The 27,116-nt window shown below is 41.9% G+C and overlaps 1 protein-coding gene and 1 long non-coding RNA gene across 22 annotated transcripts in view; one reads left to right on the top strand and one right to left on the bottom strand.

Annotated features, from left to right (window-relative positions):
* Positions 1 to 27,116, bottom strand: part of ZBTB20 (zinc finger and BTB domain containing 20) — an 852,388-nt gene that overhangs the window by 330,379 nt on the left and 494,893 nt on the right. For 2 of the 17 annotated variants that reach the window (XM_053309290.1, XM_053309296.1), the window contains one exon: positions 9,488 to 9,620. The exons of the other annotated variants lie outside the window; for them this stretch is intronic. The gene's annotated coding sequence lies outside the window, so the exon portion shown is untranslated. The remainder of the gene's footprint in view (positions 1 to 9,487; positions 9,621 to 27,116) is intronic. 17 annotated transcript variants of the gene reach the window in all.
* The window catches only part of LOC128350718 (uncharacterized), a 203,416-nt gene that overhangs the window by 52,288 nt on the left and 124,012 nt on the right, over positions 1 to 27,116 (top strand). For 2 of the 5 annotated variants that reach the window (XR_008319424.1, XR_008319421.1), the window contains 2 exons: positions 11,340 to 11,435; positions 12,575 to 12,811. The exons of 1 other annotated variant lie outside the window; for it this stretch is intronic. This is a non-coding gene — a long non-coding RNA (uncharacterized LOC128350718). Of the gene's footprint in view, positions 1 to 11,339; positions 11,436 to 12,574; positions 12,812 to 12,856; positions 12,934 to 16,397; positions 16,539 to 18,343; positions 18,487 to 27,116 lie in introns of those variants that run through there. 2 more of the 5 variants (XR_008319420.1, XR_008319422.1) reach the window with 2 other exon arrangements.

Genomic DNA, 27,116 nt, shown 5'->3' with positions numbered 1-27,116 from the left:
TCTGATTATATGCATTTCTCAGTCTTATTTTATGACACTGGTCATTAAAGCATCCAAGCATCTTCTGAACAGTATGGAAACTCTGTGAAACTTTAAATGTAGCTTGTAATGCAGTATGGAGGATTGTTCCTAATGTTGTCGCCATCATCATCGGATTTGTATTAGTAGTAGTGCTGGGTGTACACAAGCACAATTGCATTTCTAAAGAAGCTCTCCGGGTTGTGGCCAGAGAAGCTCATTGGGTTGTGACTACTTTTGGGCAAGACACCATGTGAATGTAGGGGATATAGTGCTTGTTGTTCCTTTTTCGGAACTTAAAAAAAAATCACTTCCAACAAATAACTTTTAAGGGCTGGTTCTAAAAATACTGTCTAACTGGCCCCACTCTTATGTAATTAGGGATGTGAGCACACAGTGAACATGCATGTCTCACCTCCACCTGGCATGCTACAGCATCGTTGCCTATTTACCTGGAGGGTGATGCACCTGAACTGCCCCTCGATACATAATTTAAATACTGTATTAAAGAAGTATTTAAATCACAGGTGGCGGGTCAGTTTGGATAAACCACCCTTCTTATGCAATTAGGCAAAAGCCCAATAGGAGGGAGGTGGGATATGTGTGCTCACATTCCTAACTGAGTGGAAGCAGGATCTGTTGTGCAGCACTGTCCAAATTGGCCCTCTGATTGTTGAATGGACAGTTTTACAAGCATTTAGCAGTTTTACAAGCATTTAGCAATATGTACATTTTCTTCAAGTTGCCACTAAGGAGGACAGAGTTTTGTCCCACTGATCCTTTGGAGAGTTCTCAACCCTTCTCCTTACCGTGACATTCCAGGGAGTTACTTAATATACTGGATTGGATGGATGTCTTGTTACACCAGCATTATGGCTTGGATTGAAGTTACCCCCAAACACACAACATTCACTGGCTGGCTCCACCTACTGAGTCAAAGATCAGTGGAACTCTCACATATTAAGGGGGAGACACCCAACTAGGTACCAAGTAAACCTTTGCCAGCTTTCAATCTCTAACCACCCAACTCCTCTAAAAAGCAAGTATACACTTTGCAATAACTGTGCCAGAAGGACAAAGGCATTAACATGAGGTGAGACAAGATTTTTTAGGATCCCCACCTTCTTCAGAACATACCAGTTTATAACCAATAAATTAGGTTCATTAACACATGAAGAATACAGAACTGAAATCAAGAAAATAAAATTTCAAAACCTCTAGACGGTATAATAGGCAGGCAAGTATGTTGTATCTTATGTGGCTACAGAAGATCCATTGAAAAAAGCAGTCATTTTGAGACAGGACGTTTTGCTCACCATTTAGACTGGTACAAGGTGCAAAGTCTAGAGTGCTGGGGAAAGTTCTCAAACCAGGGCTGTCAGCAGCTATGTTCAGGTGTCTTGCTCCCTGTACCACTATCTTGACTGAACTGCAGTGCCATACAGTGTATGGCAAGAAAGTAATGACCAGGTGATCTGGGGAACCAGTAGGGTCTAGCTGGTCCTATACAACTGGTGCTTTAAACCTGGTTTCTCAGTTTCACTTATTCATCTCTGTCAATAGTCACACAGTCTCTTGTGTCTTATTTTGCCTTCTTTCCCCATCCTTACTCCTGAACTGCCAGTTTGGGGAACTCAGCATCTGCCCTTACCTAAGTGCCTGCCTTTAGCACACACACAAACATCCCCAGAACTCTGCCTGCCTGCTCTGGAGCCTGATTTGTACTGAGCTCAACCAGGGGTGTAGCTATAATTGAACAAACAGGAGGGATCTGTCCCTGGGTTCCTGAGGGAAGGGGGCCCACAGACTGGGCTGTTGGCTCCTGATCAGAGGATGCATCTCAGCCAGGGGCATAGCAAGGTTGGAGTGGGCCCAAAGACAAGATTTTAAAATGCCACGCCCCACGCCCCCATCACCGAAGCTCAGCTCATGAAGTAAAGAAATCTAGAGAAAGACATGCTGTTCTGGTAGCTCCAGGTCTTAACGCTCACATCAGTTTCGGAGGATGAATACAACTGAAGGAAGCCTCGGTGGGTGCGTGGCTGGGGGAGTCAGTCATGTGACCTCCCTCTGGAGGCCCCTCCAAGGCAGTGGGCCCTCAGACAACTGTCTCCCCTTGCCCTATTATAGTTACACCCCTGATCTCAGCTTCCAAAAAAAGACAACCCATTTCCAGGAGGTAGGTAGGTAGTAGATATATATGTTAATACCGATATTCCTGAGTCAGGGGAATGCACATATGTGTGTGTGTGTGTGTGTGTGTGTGTGTGTGTGAGAGAGAGAGAGAGAGAGAGAGAGAGAGAGAGAGAGAGAGAATCCGCTGCATGGGAAGTGCATGTTATATTATCTGCATAGGAGCCAGAGAAAGGGTGTGCTGAAGATGTTTTGTTTTTCATCAGGCCCTTGCACTTCTTTTGCAGCAAAGACACGGGGGCATCTTCACTATTGTCCCCACAGCCACTCCAACCTTGCTATGCCCCTGTCCTCAACCTAGCTGAGTCTTGACTATGGTTGCCAGGTCCAGATGGTGAAAAAAGTCAATACCCATCACCAATGAAGTGGAACTAGAAGACGCTTTTTACAAAAAAAGTATCCACTTTGCATAAGATTTACATATGTTTATTGGTATTATATATGCATATTTTGATTAAAATTGTATAATTTGAGAATAAATACAGCTCACCACTGTGAAGCTGATGACCAGGTGAGCTGTATGTCTGCTCAGTCTGCTGTCTCGATGCTGAGTTCTCAAGGCCCCTGCTTCTCAACTGTAAAGTCATCTCTTGGTTAGGTTTACCACACACCAAGTCCTCTGTCTTCCTCCCCGATGGGTCACTCAGCCTGCTCTCCCCAGCCAGGCCAGCAACTTCACCTGTTGGCTTGAGGCAGGGCAGCCAGCTAGCTACCGGGACAGCCTCTTTGCATGCTGGCACAGTGGTGCGTGCACAGTCTCCCACTTGCTTGCTGTTCTCTACAACTACACACATTTATAGACTGCTTTTCAGCAGAAGGTTTCACAGTGGTTTTCAGAGAAAGATAAATAATATGATGCTCTTCTGTCCCCAAAGGGCTCACAAGCGAAAAAGAAACACAAAGTAATACCAGTATCAGTCACTGAACAAAGGCCAGCTGTTCTCCCCATAATAAATAGAAGAGATTCGCCACTTTAAAATGTGATTCTATATTTTAAAAACTCTGTTAGCAGGGGCAGCTGCTAATTAAGTAAAATTAGTCAGGTAACTTCTCACCGCCACCACACATGAAAGAAGCAAGCTGCACCTGTCGGGTCCACCTATCTGTGCTCCTGAATCATGTGGCTCTACAATCTGCCAATGAAGCAAACCTCCCCCCTGCCCTAGTATCCGTATTAGATGGATGGTCAGTAGGAAGGAGAAGGAGACAGAGGAAGAGAAGCTACTCATGAGAGCAAAGTGTTCTGACCCAACAAAATGTTCCAGGTGCTCTCCAAAAGTTCGGACGCTACACAAAAAAAGTTGTTTGGGTCCCAAAACAATCACATATCCTCTATAAAAGTCCCTAGTCCCTAGCCCTGACACAGATTGGTTCAAGGAGACACAGCTTCTGCTAGCTCCAGAGTGATGTCCACTTCACAAAATACTATATATTTATATGAAATTTCACTTTCAGATTGATGCATAACCTGATGCAGGAATGGTTCCATGATATAGGACATAGGGGCAGGACAAAGTCTCAGTTTGTCCATTCAGTTTTGGGGAGAAACAAAGCTGTAAATGGCAGCTACATCCAGCCTTATCGCAGGGGAATGAAGGCAGGTTTGGCCAGTTCAGATACAGACCCATATATGAAAGTTCTATAATTTAACATGTTGTATTCCGAACTCTCTACGGCAACACTATTTTCTCACAAGAACAGGAGAGGTGAAATACAATACAATACAATACAATACAATTCAGGAGCACAGCTATAATTGAACTGGGGGGAATGTCCTTGGGTCTTTGAGGGAGGGAGGCCCACTGGCTATGTGACAGCCTGCTCTTTGCTCTCCCCCTTACACCTCTCTGAAAAAGAAGTGGTCGACCTCCACTTTTTGTCCCAGGGTCCACTCCAAAGTTGCTATGCCCCAGCCCTCTTAAAACATTGAAACATTTGCCCTAAATGATTTTGCATTAACAATTAGCAGTTTTTGTAAATATTACAATCACTTTCCTGTCCCCCCATTGGTCCTGCCTAGTCATGATTACCTAATTATTTGAACTAATAATTAGGATCTATTCCAACAATCTTGAGCAATGTTGGACTCAAATTGTGAAACACTATTGAAATTATTATAGCTTATATAATCTATAGCAAGATGCGAAGTGTGTGTAATTGGAGGCCTGTATTACCAGTGTGCCCCGAAGAACTAAAGAAACTAAAAGAAACGAAGAACTAAATTTTAAGTGAATGTATCTGGGCTAATTCGCTACATAAATACACAAATAAACAGTAGTGCTGAGATGATTGAACAAAATATCACAACAATGGCTTATGTGCATAATAGTGCAAATTCAGCATCAATAGTTCCTATGCTCAGAAATAACTTAAGGGAAGACAAATGTTGCATTTTAAGTGTGGTGGAAATGGCATGAACACACATTAACTGCATCCCAAAATATTTAGTGGCTTATTTATTTATTAATTTCACTGTTGGAAGCTGCCTTAGGGACCCTTCATAGGGCAAAAAAGTGGCACAAATACATTAAATGGTTTAATTTTCAGGGTATTCAAATCACTTCTATCACACTTAAAATATCACATCTGTTTGCTCCCACAAATAGTGTAATACTGAAGGCAAAAAATATATAAATCATTATGAAAATCCAAAACACTCCCTACCTATTCACATTTTAAAAACCCAGGTATGTTATTAACTAGGAAACATATATCACTTCCATTATCTAATATGTCTCTGTATGCCAGAGGAGAATCCCTTGAAATGTCTCAGAGCCTCTCTTGCCACACCCACAGCCTTTTAAAAAAAACCATACAATTTGGAATATCCAGTTTGGAAAACTTCACATCAAGAAAATGTTTATATACTATTCCAATTAACTTTCTATATTCTGTAGCACAACAGAGCATAACCCAGGTCAGAAAGAGGTAACATTTATAAACACTTTGTATTCAACTACTGGGAGGCATATATTTAAGAACTACATAGTAAAAGTATTATTTTATATATGATCAGATTAATTATATATTGTCTATATTTGATAATTATGTTTTTAAATTTGTGTGGCTCTGTATTTTCCTAGAATGCACTTTTCAAGAATGTCAGCATGATGTGGAACAGTGCCTATGGAAGTGTTTCTTTCAAAAACACAGCTTTAAGATATAAGGACTTCCCTTATGTTTAGAGTCAGACAGTAGTCTATCTAATATGTAGTAACTCTTGATATTCTCAGTATGAAATTTCCTGCAGCCCTGTAACATGTAGTCCTTTTAACCAGACATATCAAGGATTTAATATGGAATTTTATGCAAGCAAGTATGTATGTTGGAGCAGGTAAGAGGATGTGGGTGGGGAAGTGGGGTGGCTGTGGTCTATATTCTTAGAACCACATCTGCCTTACCAGGATCCTTGTCAGGGGATTGGCCTAAATTGAATATGTGTATCTAAGTCTAGGGACCAAGGATAAACTGGGACTTCTGTTGGTGTACCAATCACCCTGCTGCCTAATGGAGTAACTGAGTAGACGGACCTGGTAGTGGAGTTGGCATTGGAATGGTCCAGGTTGTTGTTGGTTGGGGGACTGCAATGTTATTTCTTGACAAGGTTGTCAGGAGCAGCTCAGGAGTTCATAGCGGCCATGACGGCTATGGGCCTATCCCAACTGGTTTCTGGACCGACACAGGATCCTGGTCACACTCTTAATTTGATCTTTTGCTCTGGTGCCCTGTGGGTGGGGACTCCTGTAATCTCCCCATTGTCATGGATGGATCACCATCTGGTTAAGGTAGGACTTGTAACCACAAGCCACCTCTTCAGGAGTGAAGGACCTATTGGGTTGGTCTGCTCAAGGAGGTTATTGGATCCAATAGGATTCCAAGAAGACTTGGAAGGGTCTAGAGTTGGCTCTGCAAGTGATTCTGTTGATGCTCTGGTAAAAATTTGGAATAATGAACTCACCAGAGCAGTAAAGACAATCGCGCCTAAGCATCCTCTCCAACCAGCTTCAGAGTCAGCCTTGTGGTATTTGGAAGCACTATGGGAGCTGAAGCGGCAGGGTAGAGAACTAGAGTGCAAGTGGAGGAGAACTTGGTGTGAATCTGAGCAAATGTGTGCACATTTGAAGATCTATGCTCAGTGTGGGCGACAAAGAACTGGTTCTTTTCTGTCTGCATTGCTTCTGCAAATTCAATCTAGCTGAGTAGTCTACGGTCATGAGGGAGTTAGTATGTACCCCTTCCCCTTGAATTTGAACTTGGAACCATCAGTCACTTGCTGTGACGTCTTCAACAATGTTTTTGAGGATAAAATCTCTCATATTTGGGCCGAGCTCAATTCCACAGTCAGAGGTGCACCTAGGTAATTTTGGAGCCTGGACCTAAAGGACTTTTGAGACCCCCACCCACCCACACTGCAAATTTTGCATCATCCCCCTACACCCACCTACTGTGACACATACAGTATTTTAAACATGTGGGTTCTTGAGGGCACAAACAGCAACTGAACTCACAAGAATGCAAGAATATAAACCAGGTATATTTATGCAAACATGCATCAGCAGAAACATTTTAACATGCAATTTAAAATATTCCCATCCTAATTATTTATTTCCACACTGCCCCCTCTGTTTCTAAAGCAGATGTCAGGCAAGGCCACCCGGCACAGTGCAGCAACCACACCAGCCGGGACAGACTCAAAAGGATTTGGGAGCCCCCAGGGGGTGTGGAGGCCCTGGACTTCGGCCCTGAGAAGAGCGCCTCTGTCCACAGTTACTGGAGAGTCTACTGTGGAGGTGTCCAGCAACTCCTCTTATACTATTAGATTGGATCACTTTCAGTTTGTGACTCCTGAAGACATGGACAAACTGCTTCAGACTGTGCATCCTATAACCTGTTCTCTTGACCCTTGCCCAACCTGGTTTATCTCATCTGTTAATCATATTATCAGAGAGGGTCTGAAAAATATAATTGCTTCTCTGAGAGAGGGCAGGATGCCTCCTTGTCTTAAGGAGGCTATTATTAAAACTTATTTGTTCTAATAATTATTTGTTATTTTATCTTATTTAACAAATATTATCTTATTTGTTCTTATTTGTTCTAAATAATTAGAACTTATTTGTTCTACATGCATGGAGTTCCTCTTGAGTTAGCTAATTACAGACCTGTTTCTAATCTTCCGTGGTTGGGCAAGGTGATTGAGCGGGTGGTATTCTCTCAGCTCCAGGAAGTTTTGGATGATATAGTTTATCTAGACCCATTTCAAGCTGGCTTTTGAGTGGGCTATGGGGTTGACACTGCCTTGGTCAGCCTGATGGATGATCTCTAATTGGCTATTGACAGAGGGAGTGTGACTCTGCTGATCCTCTTGGATCTTTTGGAGGCTTTCAGTACCATTAGCCATTGTGTCCTTCTGGATCACCTGAGGAGGGTGGGATTGGGTGGCACTGTTTTACAGTGTTTCCTACCTCTGGTAGATTCCAGATGGTGTCACTTGGAGACTATTGCTCTGCAAAGCGAGAATTAAAGTATGGAGTTCCACAAGGCTTAACAGCTTGGGTCCAGGGTTTTAAAAGAGCACCTTCTTTGTCATGAACCCTGTTGCCTTCAATGACCTTCTGCAGAGATCTCATTAAGGTTGCTGCCGACTCATTAGATGGTGACTCGGGAACGAGCCTTCTCTGTGGCTGCCCCAGGGCTTTGGAATATGAGAGCATCTCCTTCTTTGCTTGCTTTTAGACAGACACTCAAGATGCACCTGTTTTCGTAGGCTTTTAACTGAAATTCAACTTTAAATTGTTTTTATTTTATCAGATCGTTTTTACTGTATTTTGTGGAACTTTAACTGTTTTTACTCTGCTTTAAATTTTGTACACTGCCTAGAGATGTACATATCAGGTGGTATAAAAATATGATAGATAGATAGATAGATAGATAGATAGATAGATAGATAGCTATTTTACCACTGATCTATGGCCTTTCCTCTTGACAATCACCTCTCTTTCATTGGTCTTATTTAACATATACATAATTTTCCTTCTTCAAATGCTAAAGGTGTCTCACAAACACAATAAAAATATTTTTTTCAAAAATCTTTTAAAGTTGTAGAAGAGCTGTTCCATTTCAAAACAAACAATACAGGATATGTGTTTAGAATTAACATAATTCCTCTCATTGGTTTGGGGTTTTTTTCTTTTAAATAATGGTGTTGCCATTCTGCTAACTAAAGAATTAAACTTTAAAGTTTAGAGCTGGATTATTCTTCTCGCCAAAAATTAATGTGAATTTTTTAACCCCTGTTCCACATTTGCACAATCGTATGTGAATGTATTATTTGGCAACAGGGTTTCAGTTCTGAATAAATCTGGTTTTAATGGAATCACTTCATAGATTTCCCTTTTTAAAAGGGTATATCTAACTTAATTGTCTTAATTATTCATGGGTTTTAACTTTTTAATGCCTTCAAAGGCCAAATTAGATGTTACATAACAGATGTGTAACAGTCCCTCAATTTTTTAAAAAAGCATCAGTGAGAGGTTGTGAATGTGATTGGAGGAGCAGTGGGGGGCAAAGGGTGTTCCCCTGTCTGGCCATTTTGCCTTTTAAAATAACTTCCTCTAGTCCTTCCATAGGAAAGGGATATATATACCCATCAAACATATGCATACAAGGTTTTCTCTAAGTATATTTATCTTGTGTGAATTATTCATATCATCTCACAAGGAAAAAGAACAGAAGGGGAGAGTTAAAAAAAATCCTCCAATGCAAAAAACATGGACCTCCAATCTATAAATGAATTACTTTTTCCTATTCCCAGAGGTTGCTTTTATAGAAGCATTTTCTTTTACTATGCATTCACTGGAGAGTTTCTTTTCTGCTTGGCTGGGCAATCAGGTATTCAGAGCATAATGTAAATGCTCAGAAACACAGGCATGAAAAGTTGCCAGACAAAGAATCCAAGTGAAAGATTAACATTTCCCCCCTTCCCGACCCCCTCTAGCAGCACACTCTCGTCTCCTACAAGCACCTTGTTAGCTACTGCCAAGGCTGACACCCACTGGTGACAGCAGGAAACCCCACCATTGCAAGCTGAAATCAACCTAAACACTATTGATTGGTCTTTCACTAACAATGAATATACAATAAAGCTTTCTCATCGAAACTGCTAACATCTTCCTCCCCTAAGTGTGATAAGAAAACAACAACAACAAAATGTCCTGCTTTGCCTCAGAAGCACCAACAGCATCCTCCATATAACAACTTCTAAATCCTCAGCACTCACCAGGGTTGTAGTTCCTGTTCCAAGTGATGACGAAGGAGCCTCTCTCCCTCTCGAGAGTGACAAGGCTTGGCTGCTATGCCTGCCTCAGCTTTTTGAGTTCACAAGGATCCACAGGGAGTGCCGAGGCAGAGAACTTAGGGAGGAGAGAGAAGTGGGAAGGAAAATCACTGGAGCCTCTTAATGATCAAACTTCCACTAACTAAGAGGAAATGTCTTATAAATAAACAGAAAGAAAAACAAAACAAAATCCATCTCGTCCTGCCAGAGGAATGTACATTATTGCCTCTTGATGGAGCATTTTACACAACATCAGAGAAGCAGCCATGGATCTTGGAACTGCTTCTCTGAAATTGAGAGAGAGAGAGAGAGAGAACAAAAATTGTTGGGACGTTCATGCAGTTTCCCAGTAGAAAAACAAACTGAATTCAACAGATGTCGCTGTCCCAGAATAGTAGCCTACCAACTACATTTTTTCAGCACTAATCACCACTTAATCAATGGATAGATATATTTGAGCTTCATTGGTAGTGATTTTGTGAAACAGAAACAGGTTCTGCCAATTCAGAAGTTGTGGATTTCAAGGCAGGGGAACGAGAAGAGAATAAATCAATTATATACAGAGGCACTGATAGCCTAGGAAAAAAATATTAATTCTTCTCCAAACCACTGACACTAACAGAACTGGCTCTTAGGAATTTTAGCTCAGTGGTAGAGCATCTACTTGCAAGATGGACCTAGATGGCGCTAGATGGACCAATGGTCTGACTCCTATCATGGAGTCAGTCTGTACTTTACTTTGTAGCCTGTGATAAGGAAAAGGAACATGGGATTCCCATGTTCCTATGCCATATCACAGGCTACAAAGTGGTTCATTTGGTGATTGCTGTACATATAAAACTACTCCATAGTTTAGCACAAGTCTTAATGTACCAGTTGTTCAGTCATTCTTCAGGATAGTTTGAGCACTATCCAAGACTATATAGCCTGGATATCGAAGTTTCAGATTATGTGACTGGGGTAACAGTTTAACAGGTTTCAGAAAAAAGCTTAGCAGAGCTATGCAGGTGGTTCCAGAACACATGACAGGGTATACAGAGAAAGCAGAAAGCGCAGACATTCATCTGGAGAACACAGGGCCAGATGCTAAAAAGCTCTGGCGGTCTCAAGCTGGGAACTCTGCTAATGGGGCACAGGTACCTTACTCTGTGTTTCACCAAGGCAGTTTGCAGACAGAGGCAATTGTTGGTCTGATCTCTGCTGCCACCTTTGTAGATAGCAGGAGATTTCAAAAACCTGTATTACAGGATTCAAGTCCAGCAGGATCAGGACCTTTCAGGACCTGAAAGACCAACATGTGGTCTTACATAATGGTTGTCACCAGACTGAGCAACTTGTCAGTTGGTACAGGCTGAACTGTTACAGACTGCCTGAAAGACCTGTGTGAAACTGCCAAACCACTGGCCAGTTGACCAGCTGCCAGAAAAATCCTTTATGGGTTCAGTTGCACCAAAAGAGAGAGGAAAGGTCTGATCAAAGTGTGAGTAACAAAACAAGCAAAACTCAGGGAGTTTCAGTTTTGCTCAATTGCAGAAATTATCTTCGCAAAGCATATTCTGGCTTGAGATTATTGACCTTAAAAACAATTGTTGAAAATTATAAAACTTCTTAGAATATAGCATAAACACAGTGGCACTGGAAACAAAATATATGGTGACATACAGTAATGGAAAATCTTACTCCAATCGATCACACCAGACTAATTGATTAATTCTAGATGTGACCATCTGGCTTATATATGATATACACTAAGTAGTTATTTATTTGTAATGTGAGTCCAAATCCTTTCTTCCAGACTGTCCATTGTAATGACCGTCCTGACCTAAGGGTAGGCCACCAGACTGCTATCCAAACTCTTTAGATGTAAATGGAGAATTCTTGTCTGACCAAGGTCAATAAGAGCTAATCTTCTCAAAGTTATTATTTTATCCTACCCTGTACTGCAGCATTCTTAACTGTATTTGCGAATATAATTCACAATTTAATATAATTAATTGTATTTGTGAATATAAATAGTTTGGGGGTACAGGTATCTTTGGACAGCCCACAAACATTCTGCACACTTGGTCAAACTCAATTTTTAAAGAAAAGAATAAACTGTTTTGCTATGTATTTGTTGGGAAGAGAGATGGTCCCAGACCTGCCTCACACCATGGGGAAGACAAAATCCTGGCCGGACCTGGGATCTAGCAGCCATTGTCCGGGGCCTAGAAAAATAAGACTCTGAATCAGTGTTCCCTCTAACAGGGATTCCCAGATGTTGTTGACTAAGAACACTGCTCTTAATGTTTTGCTTTTACTCCCCTGCCACTTTCCTTGGTCATTGTGTGCTTTAAACGGAAATCTCTCTGACTGGAATTGCCATTGTTAACTTAGTATAATCATCATCATGTTTTAAACTGATTCAAATGCATTAATTAACAAAAAGGTATACCATTAACACTGCTCAAACTTTTGTCAGAAAACAAATTGAAGGTCAAAGATGCTCAAATCAAAGTTTGTTCAGAGTGCAAAATCACTGGCCAACATCCAGACTAATGAAGCACAATCACCAGGGACATATTTTAGGACAGAAGGCTTCAGGGGGAAGTGGAGATTGATGAAAATCACTCTTCTCTCATAGCATCTGCAATATCTGTAGCAGCACTTGGTTAGTCTGGATGATGGTCACTGTGTGGTGAGATGGAAAACCTTCCTCCTTTATTTAGCTGGTGTTAATTTATACATCGCTGTATCAAGCTTTGCTATAAGCAACTCAGGTGAATTAAGTCTTCACTCAGTGAAGACTTATTTTTCACCCTTTATTTTATACCACACAACATTCCTCAATTAGCTAAAGTTAGTAACAACCCATTCCACAGAAACCAATGGAACAAGTGAGTTGTGACCAACTTCAGTCCCACTGATTTCAACAGGGCTTAATTATGACTAGTTTGAGTTGAATTGAGGTCATTACTTTTGTGATTTTAGAGGATGATTCATATACATTGTAAGCAAATGTCTATTTTTACTTTCCTGAAATATAAACAGATGAAGATTCATGAAGATAAGTTCTTCAAACAGCAATGAACAGAACAATGAATTAGCACCTGAGGAGTCAGCAATTCAATTTTGAAATAGCCTCAGAACTCAGAGCCAACTTTATCTAATGAAAGTTCACATTAGGATAAGTGGATTTTGAATCTATAATGCCTGTAATAATAGAACTGTATAGGTATAAATATACTATAATTTGGTGTTTTGTGTATAAAACACATAAATACTAAAAAATTAAATTAACAGCATTGACATTCTTATTATTTACTACCACAGTGCTTGTATAAACAGAAAGAAGAACACCAAGTAGTGAGATACCAGCAATTATTGGGTCATCCAGGCTTTTAAAAAATGTAAGCAGTTTTGAGTTTTTCACAACCCTTCTTCAGGCTTCAGTGCCTAACTACCCATACTTTTTATTAACAGATTATGTTCACTTGCACCCTGTTTGTTCTTAAGGTAGTTAGGTTAAAATCACAGAAAGCATGAAATGTCTTTCCCCCACTACTGCTCTGATTACCTCAGTCTGAAAAAAGAAGTCAAACACTTGCTTCTGATATTTTCAGACAAGCAGGCCCAACGGAGGGCATTGTCAACTTACTGTGGAACCAGCATAATAGTGGAAAATGTGACCCTATGCACATAATCTGCATTTCCAGATATCAGTGGGGATCAGCTATGATAGCAAGAGCAGCTATTTTGGAGCTCTCCCCGTGCTCCGGAAGTGCTCTCTTATAGCAGAAGCACATCCTCTGAGGGTTGGGGACATGTTTCCGCTGTAACAGAGTGCTTCTGGAGTATGGAGAGAATTGTGAAATGGTTGGGCTCTTGCACAAGAGCACTGTCCTTTGGAACCACGGGGATTAGTGTGGGCAATTGCATAGTATGTTTGGTGTTGTCTGAAGCATGCATGCAGCGTTAGTCAGGATGTCAGTCACTGTTCTTGTACACACAGGGAACAGAAAGGAATTAAAATTAAATTTCCCTTAAGAAAACCTAAAGAGCAACCCAAGAAGACAACTAAAGGGGAGATACCTGACCCAATAGGCAGATCTTGTAGCTCCTCTTCTAGGTTTCAGTATAATAAAAGAAAAATGGAATCATGAAATTTCTGCTATCACTTCCCTTGCTGTGGCCACAGCTCCAATTCACAAAACAATAAGAGACAGGAGGGCAATCATGTTCCTCCAGTGTTGTGACATTTCCCATTTGTGCTCATCTTCAAAGTTTTAATTTGGTAAAGGTTCTTTGCAGCTTGTCTTTTAACAGGTCACAAATAACTTGGGATGCAAGATCTCATATTTCATTTTCTCCTGCTGGTGCCGCTAAATATTTTATCTACCTTTAAAACAGCAGGCTGCTTCAGAAGCCTCTATATTTCCCCCCTCACTGACATTGTTTGCACACTGGTTCTGGGGATTTGTTCTTCAACATTAGACCAGTTCGTTCATACCTAATTAAGCAAAAGTAATCAGTCAGCCACAGAGACAGCACAACACTGGTCCTGTATGTTCTTGTGATGTGTCCAGAGAGACTCCTTTTAGGGACAGTTTTTTAAAATGTATGCAAGTTATATGTGTTAATGTGGGACTACCGAAATAATATTTTACTATACAGAGCCCCCTGTATATATGGTGAAAATACTTTTCATTCTTCCGTTTCAGGTTATAGTATTTTGGAGTACTCTTACTCAGAAATACATTATGCTTTTTCAAATGCTTATTCAATATTTCTCAACTGTTTTATAGCCAATGCAAAAATGATTTCAATTACTGGAGACTCGTTCTCTTCTCTGCAGTTTTCCAGGGTCCTCAAATAAATTTTTTGGTTTGCCATCCTGAAGATACTTACAGGGGTGCACCTTTCGAAGCCTGGACCTAAAGGCCTTTGATGTTTAGCTTGCTCCCCTATAAGTTAAGCATCATCCCTCTACATGCACACACAGAGTGATACATACAGTATTGTCAACATGTAGTTTTTTGAGGGCACCAACAGTAACTGAACTCACAAGAATGTAAGAATATAAAACAGATATATTTATGCAAATATGAATTAACATGCAACTTAACATATTCCCACCCCACATATTTCTTTCACCATTCCCCCAACTCTAAAGCACAGGTAATGTGTGCCCACAGCATGGGCCAGTAACATGGCACAGCGACCACACCACCTGGGATAGACTAAAGAGGATGGGGGGGGGGGGCAGGAGTTGTGTAGGCTCTAGACATCAGCCCAAAAGTTCAGGGGTAAGAGCGCCTCTGGCTTCTTAGGCTGAATATATGAAGCTGCATTATACCAAGTCAGACTATTGATTCATCTAGCTTGTGGAGAGCTAGATGACCATCAGCAGTTCTCCAGAGTTTCAGAAAGGTCTCTCCCCAGCCCTTCCTGGAGATAACAGAGATTGAACCTGCAATCTTCTGCATACTGAACTACCGCCACATCTCCTGAAGGAAGTTCCATTGGTATAAAAAGGATCACAATTATCCCAGAATGAAAGTTTTCCAAACAGAGTTTAATATTGTCCTCCAGTTCCTCATTTACAAAATGAGACCTACTGTATTTCCCTTCTTAATATGATTAGCAATAGCAATAGCACTTACATTTATATACCGCTCTATAGCCAGAGCTCTCTAAGCGGTTTACAATGATTTAACATATTGCCCCCAACATTCTGGGTACTCATTTTACCGACCTCGGAAGGATGGAAGGCTGAGTCAACCTTGAGCTCCTGGTCAGGATCGAACTTGTAACCTTCTAGTTACAGGGCGGCAGTTTTACCACTGCACCACCAGGGGCTCACAATTATACATTAATAGTCACAGACAATGGCGACTGCAAGCATACAAATAACTAGGTGGAAAATTCTGCCCTTTGTAAAATGTACACCTTTTTGGAAACTACTGTTAATAGTTTAATATTCACCTGCAGCATAATTCATTTTCATAAATGTTTACTATACCTGACGGATCTGTTCTATTAAAGAACTGACAATTGTTTGTCATTTAAATATATGAGATGCACTGACTGTACTTATGTCTTAAGCTGCTGTGCAAATTCTGCTACCTGAGATCTCTTCAGTTAGTTGCCTATAATTCACCCTTTCCAGAGAAGGCACCTTAATAAGTGCAAGGTAAAAAGATCCACATATGTTCACTTCACACAAAATGGTCAGCATGTGGAGCCTGCTTGAAATGGCATGCTGCAAGCTGTTCTTTTGCATCAGATTACTATGCAGAACAGCCACTGCCACCATAGTTAATCTTCGTATCACTGCAAAATATTCCTGTTGCTGGTTTACAGTGCCAGGGAGGTAGCCATGTGGCAATAGCCAATCCAGCCTTTAAAATCTTTTTCAGGAGCAAAGGGTAAAGTGAGATACAGAGTAAAACAAGGAACAGGGCCCTTTTGGCTGCAGCACCTTGGCTGTGGAACACCCTTGCACTGACTGGCATCCTGACTAGTGTAGGGCTCCAAACTGCATCCTGACTACATGCATGCTCCAAACACCAGCCCACATGCAGCACTAGTCCCCATGATGCGGGACTAACGTGGGAGCTAGTACTGTTTGTTTGCTAGTGCTTGAAGCACGCACGTTATCAGTCTGAACTGCTTCATAAAATGTTGGGGTTAAGAGGTGGGGTGCAAATGCAACAAATAAAAACAAATAATAAATTTGGCACACTTCTGCACACTAATGTGCAGCCACCATGTGGGAGACATTTTGCATTGAGCAGGCTGTAATCTGGTCCAAAAGAAATATTCATTTTCTAAATGTATACCCCTAACCCTGCTTTTCATTTAAAATTCCAAGGACTTATCTCTGATAACTACCATCCACATTTCTGTTCATGGTGGATTTTTAGTGAAAGACCGTATCACGAACCTCAAGCACTGAGCTAACTCATAATCCAGTTATATCCACATTGATATTCAGATCTACATGTTTGTGATGGTAAGCACTCTTTCTTCATTCCATAACTGATTGACAACTAATATTGCCACAAGTGGTGGTGGTGGGTACAGCAATCTTCCATAGGAACGAGAACAAAGTCATTAGTGCAGGTGTGTCAAACTGTGGCCCTCCTGCAGATGCTGGCTTCCCATCATCCCTGGCTACTGGCCTTTCTGCCCATCATCCTTGGCCAGGGATGGAGCTACCATTGCACGAACGGGTTAAAAGAACTTGGGCTGCCACGCTCGGGGGCTGTGGCTTGTGCTCCAGCCATTTCCCCTGCATCTTGACATCAGACACAGGGGGCTTGGCATGCTTGCAAATGGAGCTGCACACCCTGTTTTCAAGCACATGCTGCCCAGCGCCATGTTTGCGCAGCAAGGGCAAAAAGTAGGAAGCTGTGTTCCCAGCCAGGCTGGGAAGCTGCTGGCTGGCTGGGAACATGGCTCCCTGCCTTTTAAAGCAAGGAGAGCCTCTCCCAACCTCATTGCATACGCGGCACTGGGCAGAATATGCTTGAAACCAGGTGTGCAGCTCAGTTTGCGAGTGCACCACGCCCCCCTGTGTCTGATGTCAGACGCAGGGGACGTGGCAGGGGTGGGGTGGGGCCTGCCACCAGCGAGCTCAACCGGGGCCAGCGGAGGCTTCCCTACACTCTTGTCCTTGGCTACTGTCCACTGTGACTGGAGATGATGGGAGTTGTAGGCCAACAATAGCTGGCAGGCTGCATTTTGACATTGTTGCATTAGTGGGTAGAACTAAATGGTTAAGGTTTCCTAGATACATGTTTTCCAAAGAACAGTAGAAATTTAGACCTGCCCTGTCTACTATTTTTAAACTTAGCTTTACAAAATATGCAACATGAAGGCTTTGACAGTAAGCTTTCTTTTATTAGTATCATCTACTGAAATAGAACCAGGTATGAGGGGGAAGTGGTTTACACATGCTATATAATGAGGTCACAGCTCTCTGATAGAGCATATGCTTTGAATGCAGATCATCCCTGACCCATGGCATCTCAAAGGATCTTGGGTAGCATGGCTGGGAATTATTTATATGAGACCTTGGAGAGCCTCTGCTAATCAGAACAGACCAGAGATTCTTAGCCTGGAGTCCATGGGATAGGTTCAGTGGTCTGCAAAAAATTATATATATAATTAAAGTTAGCTTCCCAGAAACATCAAATATGGTGCATCTTTACTTTTCTTGAATTTTAATTATACCTTCACTGTTGACACTATTGACATTGTTGACAAGAGACACTAGAGCATAAAAGGCTCTACTGTTCCCAGCCGTTCCCAACAATGCATATGAAATGGGCTCAGAGCTTTTTTATGCAACTTGTTTGCTTCACTGAATTTAATTTGCTTCCTGGTGAGCCAGAATAAAGTTTTTGAAAACTATCCTGAATACTTATTTCCCCCTCTAATTTTTACCAATGATAATATATTATATAAATGATGTGGGGGGCTGATGGGTAACTCTTGTGGATCAGGTGAAGCAGGCTTTGTGAGTGTAATATGTTTAAGTATTCCTGGAACAGGCGATATTGAACTAGATGGACCAATGGTCTAACTCACTTCATACATTCACCTTCCAGACTTAAGAAGTAGGTCTTTGTAAATATATAAAACCATTAAAGAGATCTCTATTATTATCATCAATACAATAAGCTATTATAATTTACTGTGATGCGATGAAACCAGGACACGAGAAGGCTGCATTCTGAAAATATTTTTGCTTGCAGTGAAATGTGTCCCCTTTTGCAGGGATTTTCTTTATTTCTTTTTGCTCTTCATGAATAGGTGTGAAACTGTTTGCAAGGAAGTAGGTAAAGGAAATGAGGAAGGACAAAGGAATGTGTTCCCGTTGCTGAGGCAACTGTGGTACTTTCATCCCTTATTGCTCATTCGAGGGAGAATGCAGATGGACATGCAGCCTTAGACAGGTATCTGAATGTGCATTTCCATCCACGTTCTGTTCCAACTAGTTCTGTGTAGCTTCTTCTTTGCTCCCAATGATCCAGGGTGAGGGCCATAGGATGGTTTTCTTTGTCCTGAATGATGTCTTCATGTAGTCAGTCTAACTATGTGGCATAGTCACATGTTATGTCCACTATCTGAAACTTGATTGGTTGGGATCATGCGGTGAAAAAGCTATTTCAATTTTTTTTAAAGCAACAAAGCAGCATCATTTGTCTTGTAAACTGCCTTGAGATTTAATGATTGGTGTAATAAGTAAATAATCAGAGTGGGGAACACTTCAAACAGGTGTGATAAATGCACAAAACAGAGAAAGATACTCATAAACCTTTGCTCCCCAATGGCAACTTTCATGGTTAAAATAAAAAACATTCACAGCAGGATCAACATCCATGATAAAAAAATGTCCATGATCAGTGGTCTGAAGGGACATGCTGAGGCTAAGCAGGATAGGTACAAACAGTGTGTGCATGTGCACATGTGCATTGTCTTGAGTTTCACAGAAGAAAAGCAGCATATCATTGAAATAAATAAAATACAAAAGAGGCCATCTACCATGACAATTGAAAGCTAAGCAAAGGAAATACAAGGGGTACTACATCTATAGACTCCCTCCCCCATTTTTTAAAAAATGGGGTCATTTACACAAGAGGCATCAGTCATGTTTTGGAATAGGCAAGCAAACAATTTTCCTTCTATTGTGCCCTTGTATTAGAAACCAACTTCTCTGCTGTGACCCTCTATACTTACCCTGTCTGTTCCTCTAACCAGCGACATGCCTTTTCAATCTGCTTTCCTGGGGTCTGCATTTGATTACAGCATTCATGTTCTATTTAGATTCTTTTGTACCATGCCCTGTGGTGCTAGTACGAAAGGTGTTATTTATAAAATGTAATTCTGTTGTATTGCAATTTGGATTCAAAGAGGACAAGTAATATAAAATACTTAGTTTATTTAATAATTTCTGGGATTTATTAAATCAGGTTCTTTACAAGATTAGTGCTGGGAGGTAGGAGGAGATTATTAACTAATAAGCAGGCTTCAGGCAACCCCCATTCCCCTACAAATCTACATTATTTAAACAATTTCTCTTTGGAGAGCTAAGAAGTGCATCCAGCTCAACATTATCTCTCTGCTTTTAAAAGATATTGCGAGCTGCCATTTGTTAAGAAGTCTTGAGCTTGCAATGGTGGCCAAAAGGTGATCTGAAAAACAGTCATAGAAAGAAGGGTGGGGGGCAGGTAGCACAGATCATAAATTGTAAAGATCTGTCCATTTTTCCATGTGTGTATACTCCCTGGGAAGCTATGGCTGGCAGCACTCTTGTAGGGAAAATGTAATGGTTAAAGTGGCATAATGATTACTTTCAAGTAAAGAAGTTTAGGACTAAATCATAATGAGTTCAGTATAACATTGTTCCAAACAAATATACTTGGGATTGTGACTAGCCCACCTGGTACTATATTTGCTGCAGAGAAAACAATAACTTGCACCTAAGCAGCTAAACTACCATACTGCACAGGTTTGCCCTGATTCTATTCAAAGCTACTCCTACCCCCTTTAGGATGTTGCCCAACCTTTGATACCCACCAGTCTTGCACAAGTATTCTTTGACCGTAGTTACAGATGTGGGCTGACATACCAACCACACAGAGACGTGAAGGTCCAAGAGTGTGTGTGTGTGTGTGTGTGTGTGTGTGCCTCTTGAAAGCCACTCTAAGCACACCCACATTGCTTGTAGATGTGGGGCTGCTCCCTGGCTACTTCCACTGCATAAGCACAGTTGCAATGTCACTCCCATTAGGAACATAGGAATTTGCCTTATACTGAGTCAGACCATTGGTCCATCTTGCTCAGTATTGTCTACACTGACTGAAAGCAGCTATCCAATATTAAAGACAGGAATGTTTCCCAGCCCTACCTAGAGATGCCATGGAGTTACCTGGGACCAAAACCATTTTGGGGCTCAGAAGCACTGATAGGTAATGCTAAATCAGTGGTGAGGATGGTACTGGGACTCCTCCCAGCACTGTATAAAGGCATATTATGTTAACAGAATTGTAATGGCACCAAGGCAACTCCACCACCTGCTGCAACAGGGCCATCCATCCATCACAAACCAATCTATACAACACAGAAACTGCAAAAGCAACACTACTAGTCTGGGGACGTGGGGAGGATTCCTTCTCAGCCCTAAAAACAGCAATTTCCCTGAGCTAAATAGGAGCAAAACCCTTGCACAAATAATTCCAAAGAGCATTTTATCAGGCACATCAGATGATCCCATGAGTTGCTTATGCTAGCAGCAACTCAGATTATCAAGTCAATAATTCAGATCAAAAGAAAATGATTGCTTCTTCAACTGAATTTGCTTTAAAAATCTGAATAGCTAAAATATTCTGAATAAAATTATTTCAATCTTTAAAAAAACCCCAACAACCCTATATAGACTGGAGAACATATCCTGTCCTTTCTATCACCACTACTAGTATTTTCTCTCAAATGTCACCAGAAGGGTTATTTGATATTTTTGCTCTATCTGAGAGGCTTGGAGTGGAGTGGCTTACAGCATTTTTCTAAAAGCTCATAGCCAGTCCCCAAAGAACTCACATTCTTGAAGAAGACAACAAAGAAGATGAAGAACAGATGAGTCCCAAGGTGGGGTGATGGTGGGCTTTCTCTAACTCTGCTAAAAAACTAAGAAGATTTTCATTCACAACTGGAATGTTCTTTCTGCTCCTCCAGCAGAATGGTGGCACTTGGAAAAAGGTGCTGAATGGTCTGGAATGGTTGGAGTAGATTTCAGTCCCAAGAATGAAATCTCTGGGTCTCTGGGGCTCCCATAAGGGACATAGATGTTTACTATCATTTTTCTTCAAATCCTTAGTTAAATCTCTTAATGAAGTAGACTCAAACTTGGACCAGCAAAAGGAGTTGTTAATCTGCCAGCAGCGCAGATTCTTTTTGCAATTGAGCAATATAGAATTTCAGTATGCATGAGTTCAAAAGCAATAAACACAAACTTCTTTCCAAAGATTAACTCTGAATGCTTCCATCCATTTGTCTTGATATATCCATTTCCATTTGAGTGGAGGAACAGAGGAAGGAGGCAAAAGGCCTTCTCTGTAGTAGCTCCTAGGCTGTGGAATGCGTTCCCTATAGACATTTGTGGTTTAACGTCTTTACAGCCTTCAAAAGAGCCCTTAAGACACATTTGTTTTTAGCTAGGCTTTTAGTAATTTCTGAGTTTTGAATTTTTAATTGCTGTTTAGATTTTTTAAATTGCTGTGATTTTTGAATGTTTTAAAATTTTTAATTGCTGTTTAGATTTTTATATTGCTGTAATGTCTGAAGATGTTAGATTTTTAAATTCCTGTTTTAATAGCTGGTGTTGTTTGTCTTTGTGAACTGCATGGAGCCTCTGGAGTCAGGCGGTATATAAATCAATTAAACAATCAATCAATCATCATAATTATGGTCAAAGACCAGCACAGGATACGATATAGATGCAATATAATAAAACACATGCTAAATGAAATATAACTCTAAAAGCTAAGGATGATTATAATAGTAAAAAACAACTCTAAAAACTGTATGGAATTAGTGAAGTAAAATTCTACTAGGATGTGCGGAATGTTTCAGGTACAAAACATTTTGTACTCAAAACGGGCCATTTTGGGTGTTTTGTAGATAAAACAAAATGCCCATTTTCCAAATCCGAAAGTTTTGTACACAAAACAAATCCCTGTTTCGGCTACAAAATGTTTTGTTGTTTTGGACATTTTGTAGTGATCTCTGAGTCAGTCTCCATTTTGTGTTTGACATCTCTTTGAATTTCCCACCCTTCCAGCCTTCCGATCGGTGACCTAAAGCATGGTCTGACCTGTTGACGATTCCCTCCTTGTTCCCCATTGGCTCTTTTGTCTCTTGCCACTCTTTACTGACCCCACACTGGCCAGGGGAAGGGTTGAAGAAGGGGCAAGGGTGGGGGAAGTTCAAGGAGGTGTTTTCAATTCATTTAACAACTTAGTTACTCATTCACCATTCTGCCTTTCTTCCTCATTGAAGAGAGAGAGAGAGAAGTAGCTTGCATTGCATGGCATGCCTCAAGTTGCCATGATGATGCCATGCCATTGCCTATGCTTGCCTGCCTTGTTGCCAGCCTGAGCACAGCCTGCTATGGCTACTACATGCCAGCCTGGGAATGGATTTATCTATTGCATTGCTTTTTTGTTCCAGAAGAATTTTTTTCACCCCCTTGAGAGATGCCATGACATTGCCTATGCCTGCCTTGTTGCCAGCCTGTGCCCAGCCTGTAGATTCTCTGGTAGCATATGAGATTTTCAACAACAAACTATGAATCCACTCTCATGCTACCAGATAATCTACATTCAAAACACCTCGAAACAACAGAACCCAGTACCCCATGGGTTAGCAACCCATGGGGGTGGTTGGCACCCTATGTGCTCTACACCACCACTCACTCTAGGCCATCCCCGTGCCCCCCAAGTGCAGTTATGGGGCTGCTGAAACCTCCATCATTTCCTATGGGGAAGAACCTTAGACGCGTAAACTCCATTAAAAATCTTAAAAATCAGCCCTCTGCCCAATTCCTTTGAAATAATTCTGGCAGCTTCCTTGCCCCCTCTGGGCACTACCACCCACCCTACTCTGCTTTGGGCCACCCCCCTTCCCCCAACGTGAAGCTATATTTTTGCTGAAACCTCCATTATTCCCTATGGGAAAAATCTTAAACTTCAAAAATTCACCAACAATCAGTCCTTTGCCCAATACCTCTGAAATTTGGGTGGTAGCTTCCACCCATTGGGCTACTACCACCCCCACCCACTAGTACAGCCCTGGGGCTGTTTTTTTAAATCCAAAATGTTTTGGATTCAGATTTTGTAATTTCGAACAAAGAACAAAATTGGGGTGTTTTGGATTGGCTGATTTTGAACAAAGAACAAAATGTGGGTGTTTCGGATTTGGGCCAAAAACAAAACAGAAAAACACACACACAAAAACCACGACCCTAAATTCTACCAGCCAAGCCTAAAACCTGTAGGAGGATTAATAGAGTAAATGAATAGCTATCTTTAAAAGTAGGGCAACTGAAAGTAAAAAATGGTAAAAATAATATATACAAGCTACATAAAAGCAATATAGAAGCAGTGAAGTAAAAGGCAAATTAAAATTATTATACAATCAAGCAAATCATATGCTCAAAGGTCAAACATCTGCTGCCAGATATTAACTGGTGGTCAGGACCCTGCGGATCTTGCACGCTTCCCAACAGAACCTGGCAACTTTGTATGTGAAGGACTGATTTTCATCTGAGAGCAGCATCTTGGTATAGACTTGACTAGAGTCGCTGAGGTATTTAAGAAGCAGGGGAGATATGAGTCTGTCCTGACCATCTTTATAAAAGGACACAACAGGAGCACATGGTCTATGGTTTCCACCTCGCCGGAGTCACAAGGACAGAGCCTTTCCGTGAATAGGATCTTCTTGTATTTGCCTTGCAGAACGGCAGAGGGAAGGGCATGACACAGGGCAAGGGTGAATGTCCTTCTGTGGCTTGCTACTTCCAATTGTGCCAGATATGCAGAGGGGGAGACAGTAAACCTACGACTGTCTGGGTCCAGAAAGCCTGTCGCCTTACTTAAATCAGCCTGGCATTGTGTGTGAATCCTCTGTTTGATGGCCATTTTTACCTTGCCCCAGCCCATTGTAAGCGAAATGGACGGAGAGAAGCCCAGCTGTGCCACTTTGCTGGCGACTACTCGTTTCCATGAGGACTGAAAGTTGTCTTGCAAGGTTAGCAGGGCCAGGACCCATGGGCAAAGGGCTAGTTTGAGCCAGTGGTTGAGAACTGTCATCCAAACCTTTGCTTCCACTTTTATCATGCCAGTTTCCAGCCGTAGAGTGGTATTGGAGACACAGCAAGGCACTTGTAAGGTCCCTCTCAGGAATGTAGATTGAACACATTCCAGTATGGCAAGTTTGGATGGAGATCCTGGGTGGGTGCCATATAGTAACTGTGCCAACAACTTGGCTTCATATAGTCTGAGCACTGCAGATACGTAATGGCTGCCTCTAGTACGTAGGAACTTCACGATGGCAGAGGAGCTCCTCTGTGCTGCTAGGGCAATGTGTTCACAGTGGGCCCTTCTTGAGTCAGAGGCATGAAGGACCACTCCCAAGTACGTAAAGCAGGCAACCTGCTCAATTCTGTGCCCATCAATAGTCCGACGGTGGATCTCCGGTCTTCTAGGAAAGACCATGACCTTGGGTTTTTGATAATTTATTTCAAATTGGTCACTCTTGCAATGCTGAGATAGTGTTGCTGGTGCCCTTCTGAGACCTACAGGGGTCCTCGAGAGGATAGCAGCAGCATCTGCATAGAGTAGGATGGAGATGGGTCTTCTGGGGGGATGGAAGTCAGGGTTGCTGAGGCAGCTCACCATGGCATTGATATAGAAGTTGAACAATAGCGGGGCCAGGATACATCCTTGTTTAACTCCCTTCTGGGTTGAAATAGGATTCGTAAGGTATCCTTGGGGGCTACATCTCACCTTAAGTGATGTTTCTGTGTGAAACGTGTGGATCAGATACAGCAGGCATCAATCAATAGAGGAGGATTCAAGCTTTCGCCAAAGCTTGACTCGGGAAATTGAGTCAAATGCAGCCTTAAGGTCTATGAAGGCAGCATAGAGGGAGATAGATTTGTTAGAAGAGTATCTTTCAATGAGATGTTGAAGCACCAGGCACTGATCAGTAGTAGATCTGCCCTCCCTAAATCCCGCTTGTTCATCTGCCAGTATCTCTTCTTGCTCTAGCCAGTCTTTGAATTTTCCATGTATGTGCCTGGCATACAGCTTGCTGATGGTGCTGAGCAGGCTAATGGGCCTATAATTGACAGGGTCATCCCTTTGGCCCTTTTTGAATATGGGGATGATGGTCACCTGCCCCCAGGCCTTGGGGATGCAGCCCTAGCAGTCAATATAGGTAAATAGCGAGGCCAGGACTGGGGCCCACCACTCCAGGTTACTTTTTATAAGATCTGTAGGGATGAGGTTTTCTCCTGGGGCCTTTCCACCTTAGACTGTGCGACAAGGGACTCAACCTCCACTGCAGTGACCAGTGGCCAGCTAGGCAAGTCTTTTATATCCTCTGGAGGGGGACCTATGTTTGCCATCGCATCCTCATATAGGCTCTGGAAGTGCAATTCCCAGGTTGTTGGAGAGATGTGGGAATATATTGTGGTCATGCTCTTGTAGGAGGAATTGGCCGTGATGCACCAAAATGTGGACGAGTCCTTATCCTTGGCTGCCTGGATGAGTTGTGACCAAGTGGCCCTCGTGGCCTCTCTCTTCTTGTTTATCAATAGGTGTTTATATTGTTTCTTGAGATGTAAGAGTCCATCTAGGGTGTCTGCCCCAATGTCAGCACTGTAGGAGAGGTAAGTGGATGTAAGGGCTTTGTTTGCGTCTATGTAGTCCTTATCGAACCAGGGTCAAACAAATAAGATATTTCAAATATTTGGGATGAGAAGGAGCAGCCTTCTTCCTCATACCGCATCTATATCAGAGCCTTGCTAGGTTTGGATCAAGCCCCCTCTATGTACCTTTCAAAACCTGCAAGGGTTGGATTCAGAACTCTCCGCTCCCAATCGGCAGGCTTTAAAATGCAGGCTTTAAAAGGGGTGGTGGGTGAGGAAGGATCTGCCAGCAGCCTCCACTCTTCACTTCCTTTAAAGCATGCAAGGGCTCTTGCAGTCTCCTCTCCTCACCCCATGATTCCTTTAAAGCTTGGAAGGGTCGGACTGGAAGCTGCCAGAAGTCTCCAATCCTCAACACCGCATTCCATCCCCCGCTTTAAGGCCTGCAAGGGTCAGATTGTGAACTCCCAGCTTCCAATCTGACCCTTGCAGGCTCTGAAAGGAGTTAAGGAGCTGCAGGCAACTTCCTCTTCTCACCCCACAACTAGTTTAAAGCCTGCAAAGGTTGTTTGGGGAGCTCTTGATCTGAAGGGGCACAAGGTAAGAGGAGGATCTCCTCCTCCTCTCCCCACAACCCCTTTAATCCCCCCCACCTGCCAAGTTTAGTCCCCCGGCATTAGAGCTATGGGTCTTCTGGGACCTGAAGCCAGTACTCTGTAACTAAATTGTGTTTCAGACCAAGTCTCATATATATCTACCTCTTTATCTTCAGTGGTAGCTGAACTAGACCTGAGAATAGACTATAATATAGTAGATTTTTAAGTATGAAGCCAGAACAAGTGTGAAGACGAAATCTTCAGTTTGAAATTATTGATGATTAGAATGTTTCTGGGCACAGACTCCAGAAAAAATATCCATGTTAGTCTGGAACAACAAGACAAAATGTTCTGTGTTGCCTACAAAAATTCATGCCAAGATAAACTCTTCAGTCACTGAATGCTTATCACACATTAGGCTTAAAGTGACCCTATATCACTTTTGTTTTTGCAAAGCAGTAATAGCACTGCTTGAAAGCTTGTAGAAATTACTCTTTTTGTTGACTATAGAAGTTGCAGTGGGAAAATGCTGCTGTTTTGGGGAGATGTGGGGCTAATC

The sequence above is a fragment of the Hemicordylus capensis genome, chromosome 3 (genome assembly GCF_027244095.1).
Source record: "Hemicordylus capensis ecotype Gifberg chromosome 3, rHemCap1.1.pri, whole genome shotgun sequence".
Classification (NCBI taxonomy): domain Eukaryota; kingdom Metazoa; phylum Chordata; class Lepidosauria; order Squamata; family Cordylidae; genus Hemicordylus; species Hemicordylus capensis.
Note: the sequence above shows the minus strand (reverse complement) of the source record. Positions and strands in the feature narration are given on the sequence as shown.